This window comes from Scleropages formosus, chromosome 14 (assembly GCF_900964775.1).
Source record: "Scleropages formosus chromosome 14, fSclFor1.1, whole genome shotgun sequence".
NCBI classification, from domain to species: Eukaryota; Metazoa; Chordata; class Actinopteri; order Osteoglossiformes; family Osteoglossidae; genus Scleropages; species Scleropages formosus.
Genome location: NC_041819.1, coordinates 17515153 through 17521318, shown reverse-complemented (window position 1 = coordinate 17521318; position 6166 = coordinate 17515153).

Here is a 6166-nt window from a genome sequence, read left to right as displayed (position 1 = left end):
CTATACAACTACCAAGATAAAGTATCTGACACTTATTTACACTAAATAATTTTTGCACTTAATGCTTTTAAAGTTTAGTTTTTTTTTTTCTTCAAATATTTCATATTTGCTGACATTTTAATTTTTTTGTGTTCATACTGGTAAAAGTTATCTGAGAGGGGATGTTATGATGTTTTTGCTGTTGTCAGATATTATTTAGCCAAATGTTCAAGTCACGAAATTTCAGGCTGCTCATGTAATGCTTTTATGCCATAAATGGTTAACATTTATACCATGAAAACAGTGTTGGTTTGCAACATAAAGCATATTAGCATTACAGCTTATTCCGTATCTTTAGTATATTTGTAAATTTTTGCTGTGACTTAGACATAGCTGGTGGCTTCATTAAAAGTAATACTGTACGCCCCATTTCTTTAAAGGCTAAATGAAGCACAATTTCATAATGTGGGTCTTGTAAATAATATTAATCTACTACAGTTTATCATTACAGTTCTGTTATTCGGCTGCATTCCAAAAATGTTTCCAGCATCAGCAATTTTTGTAATTGTATAGATGCTGCTGCTGCTGCTGATGATGATGATGCAGCAATTTTATTATGTGAATGTTACTCCAGCTTGTCTGAATTTGTATTATTTGGTAATTTTATTCAACTTATTATTTAGTCTGGGGGAAAATTATGAACCTTTAAGCTTCGTATTGTACCAGACATTGCTGAAATATTTTATATCTCTTCTGTTTTTCATAAGCATGTGAAAACTTTATCCATGATTTTTTTTTTTTTTTAATGTTTCATTTGAAAGCAACAACATACTTCAAATACCCTTGAAAAACATGTGTCCTGAGAGAACAGGAAAAAAGGATTGTGCTGCTGTGGAGTTTAAACAAGATATGAAACTGAATTTGATAGCATGTTATTTATTTACTGATCACAAATCCAAGACGAATTTTCCCTTACAAATATCTTAATTGTTTCTTATGAAAGGAAGACCAATCCACTGCATTTCTCCAGCATTTCCACCTCACCCACAAAAGACATTTACTGAGAACCTTTGAACGCAGAATGATAGTCATAGCTTACTGTAGTTAGTCCTGTATCATATTTTTCTTCACTCAGATGTCAGAAAGCACATTCTATTCGTGACAGAAAAGTGAAGAAGAAAAATGTCATTTCAGTGTTCGGCGCAGTGATTTCAGGTTTCAGCCACTTAGGAGTCTGTTCCTTAGCTGAGTCCCTCTCGCTTGATGCCTTTAGACTTATTATGGGCTTAAACTGTTCGTCAGCATGACAGGTGCCATTCAAGATGGATGTTCTGTGGCCTCTGGGACCTGTGCATCCCACCTGTAGTGAATCACCTCGCGGGTGTTGGACAAGCCCATTTTACATGGAACCGCTATATACTGATGCTTGCAGACCCATATATCTTATTTTATTGACAGGTGGACAGCGCAATGAATGCACTGTATGCCGCCGGGACATTATCATAACCCACAGTCTTATAAAGGCTGGTATCCTTATAGTTTGTTAAATTGACTGAGCGTCACTCCATAGATTTTGACATCCAGTTTTCTGGATGGCAAAATCATGAGTGAAATGTCTGCTCTTATTAAGGGATGTGTCATTTCCCCGTGAGCTGTGGTCTTACAGGATTATAATTTCATTTTAAAAAGACTTGCATCCAAAGCACTTACATTTAAGTTACCAGTTTGCCCAAATATGAACAAGAGTGGTACTCTACCAGCAAAAATCCTGCAAATATGTAGGTGTTCTGAGGAGAAAGTACAGTAGAGTTCAAAGAAACATTCTTTCTTAGACCATTCTGAATGCCACACATATTCATTGTCAAATTCAGAGTATTTTTTTCATAGTCAAGCAACTTTGTTGACCTCAGGGCTTAAGGGTAACACACACACACCCACACACTGTCTGAAACCGCTTGTCCCAAGCGGGGTCGCGGCGAGCCGGACCCTAACCTGGCAACACAGGGCACTGGGCTGGAGGGGGAGGGGACACACCCAGGGCGGGACACCAGTCCATCACAAGGTACCCCAAGCAGAGCTCGAACCCCAGGCCCCCCACACAGCAGGCCCTGCCTACGCCCGCTGCACCCCCGCATCCCCCGCACTCCCATTTCCCTCCACTTAAGGATAAATACAATGTTATTAAAGTAAAAGTATGAACATTTAAAGCTGACTATATATCATACCTTTGTCCAAGGCACTGTACAATGTTAGGCAAATAACTTTACAAGGAATTTACCCCTACATATAGAAAGGTGTTGTTCCTGTATAAATTCAGGGTAAGTAACCTTGGCCTCGGCAAAGTTTCAGCTCTTTCCAGAAACAATGTATCACTTCCCACTTTTCTGCTTGGGCCCATCTTTCCCTCTCTCCTTCATACACACACACACACACACACACACACACGCTCATTCTTGTGCTCTGATTTCCCCACCTCCACAGTAAATGTCATTGCTCTAATGTGCTCCGTCTGCCTGGCATTGACAGCAGTGTCCTGTGACAGATGTCTGGCGTACCACAGTTGGTAGCAAGATACAGGGTAATTGACTTATTTCAGTGGGACGGAGTGCGCTCGCACTTCCCCTCTCACCCAACACGCGGACATGGGTTCCTCTTGTCTGCTGGCTGATGTATTCATTAATGTCATCCTTTTGGCCTTTTCCCGACATTGCTGGACACCTCTCTTGTGATCGATGCTTAAATAACAAATAATTTATGTGTAAAAATTGATATTTTAGAAAGAAAATTAGAATCTCACGGTTCAGTTTGAGTATAACAGTTATGGAAGATTTATTTATTGAGATAAATGTCATTATGTGACTTTATGTGGGTTTCCTCCTTGTGCTCTGGTCTCCTCACATAATCCAAAATGTATTCCAAGTGAATTGGTGAATCTAAATTGCACAGTGTGTGTATGTTACATCTGGTGTATAGATGAGTGATTGACTGTAGGCTGAGTACTGTGGTGTATCTAGCATTGTAAGTTACCTTTGGTTTTCACTAGTCACTAGAACAGTTGTTGTAAGTCACTGTGGAAGAAGTGTCTGATAAATGAATTTGTATATATACAAAATAAATAATTGTCTATATTGTTAACTGTGATGGGGTTTATGTCAATTTTTGGTGACAGAGTACCTCCTAAAGTTTCTGCCCTCTACTTGTGCCCTTAATATTGAAGAGGATATATCTATTGTTATGGGGTCCATACATGTGACTGTTAATTATCCTCTTCCTCCTTTATTTAGTAGACACTTTTCTCCAAAGCAACCTCCAATGAACTGTATGTAGTTTTATCAGCCCACACACCTTATTCACCAAGGTGACTTTCACTGCTAAATACACTATTTACAATGTGTCATTCATCCATACATAGTGGAACACACTCTCTGTATGTCACTCACACACTCTTGGTGAACCTGAACAGCATGTCTTTGGACTGTGGGAGGAAACCAGAGCACCTGGAGGAATCCCACACAGACATGGGGAGAACATACAACTCCACACAAACTAAGGGGAATTGAACCCACATCCTCTTATCCCTCTAGGTACTTTGAGACAGCAGCACTACTCACTGTGCCACTGTGCCACCATGCCACCCAGGGAATCTGAGCTCATGTGTCCAGAGTGCAATAACCTCAGTCTCATCATTAGTTCTAATGAGAGTTCCAGTCTGACTTCATCCAGTATCTGTTTGTTTTACCGGATGTCAGTTTTGTCCTGTCCTGTTCTTTACTTTTATGTGTGTATGCATTTTATTTATTTATTTTTTTTTTTTTGCATGTCTATTTAGCAACTGTAAATGAAATTTTTGCAGTTATTTACATCTGGAAGACTGAAGTGATGTGACTTAAGGTCCAAATATCAATCTGTCTATTTATCTATGTATTCATATTCAGTTTTCACATCCTTATAATCTTACAGATAATACTATTGCCTGAACAATTATGTTTGTTCTTGCTGATATCTAAATATATTTGAGGACCTTTTAAAGATCTTTCATTTCAGCTCTCTCAAGTGCAGGTCTTTGATGATTACTGACCCAATGCATATTAGATATTTTACATATTTATAGATATTATTCATATAGCTTATACTTGTCCTGAAGTTAGAGCTAATGCTTACAGCTTTTCTTCAGCATTGCATTCCATGTTACTTTTTCGAGGGTAGAGTACAGAGAGCTGTTTATTATACATTAATCCAGGGTGACAATTCATGTCTGTATCCTATCCACAAATATAATTGAAAGGGATGAAGTTATTATAGGTATAATTCTTTATCTTGGGAAATGTGTTTGCTTTCTGCTGCAAAAGGCTTTGCTCTTGGCCACAGTACCTGCGAATTAGAAATGAGAGTTTAAAAAAATTCATTGTAAATGTCATTTTGGCTGTGTATTCAGCCTTTCTCGCAATTGCTGAAGAATTGGAGCAATATGTTTTTAAATTTAAAAAATAATTCTACAGCGGATGACTAGAAAAGAATTTTATGGATGATGAGTCTAAGTCTTCACTGTTGCAGACAACACTGGTACTTGGTTTGAACTATTTGCTAAGGAAGCAACCAGCTGAGGAGCTGTAAGGCTTCTGTTGCTCCAACTGCAGACTCTGATGTACTTATCCTCTTTTGCAGTTGTGTATCTGGGCCTTATGCTTCTTTTTTTTGTCCTGCTTAGATCCAGTTTTCCCTCTTTTTTCAAGACAGTAGTGGGCACCCTTTGTATGCAATTTCCAGTTTCTTGGCAATCTGACATGTTTGTTGAGAAAGCTTTCTCGGTTTGGCCATTTTTGAATCCAGAAATTAACTTTAAGAATGCCGGGAACGACACACCTCGCCACATTCATTTCCCTTGTCAAATCCCCATTAATGGCCTGCAGTTGACATACATGGGCCAATGGGGGACTGGGAAGGGGTACGGAGGGAAGCCATTTCACAGAGTTGTGTTTCATTTTCACGTTTTCCTCTCATCTACGCGATCTAGGTTTTGAAATTAAAGATGGGAGAAGGCTTTCTGCAGGCTGCAGTTGTGGAATTTTTGGCCGACCCCTGCAGGGTGATGTTAAATCGCCCTTGATTTCTCGCTGCTGGCCGCCTTAGATAGGGCTCTCTCGGTGGGTCTGGCTCAGACAGAAAATCCAGTGTCCCATGGGAGACATTCTTTTAATGAGGCTGTTCGAGCATGATATCCACTCAAATATGCCCTGGCCTTTGTAGAAGCCTTGCTGGGGTTTTGCTCCTAACAATATTTTACCTCTGCCTGGGTGTTTCTTTCCGCATGCACCTTCATGAAGCACCTGTAGAATTTTCACAGGAAACTATTTTTCCTGCAATATGTCAATTGAAAACTAAACCTATCTTTGTGTTTTAAGAATTTATTTTGCATGTCTAATATTTCAAGTATTTACAGTAAAACTAACTTTTATTGCAGTAACAATGAGTGTACCATGCTGGCTTGATGCACTGAAAAAGAGTTTTATACTTCCAGACCAAAAGTTTCAACACCTTTCTAACAGGTCAGCTGAATGATCTAAATAGGATTACAAATGTATCTAGAAAGCACTGTATCTATTAATATTTCCTTTAAACGCATTACATCGAATTCAACACACTGCTAGAAAAAAATTTGAGAAAAATTACACACTATGATCATGTTTAGTGATTTCTGTTTCAAAATAACTCTGTTAAACTCTTGAAACTGTTGAAAAATTTCTGCACTGAATGTGTGCTCCATTGAACTAGGGCTTGTGAAATTTAAAATGAATCAGTCTGACAGATTTAGTTGATTCATACCACATGTGCTCAAGTGCTCCTCCACTGTTCTGTATCTTTTCTAGAACTTTGCCAGGAATGGATCAGAACCACAGAACATCCTGTACCACCTAGACTCCATAGAGATGCCCTGATGTGGACTGTGTGAGCCAGTGCACAACAGGAAAGTCTCACACATGAGCATTTTCTTAAAATAGTGATGCCTTGAAGCTGGGATATACAACATATTGTGGCATATATATTTCTGTAAACAAACATGGACTCCAGGCGATGTGTGTTATTTGTGAGAAGCAGCACTTTGGATGGAACATTTCTAAGTCAGTTGTGGATGTACTACATATTTGGTTGTTAATATTTCATGTTTTCTTTTACAAGGGGAGCACGA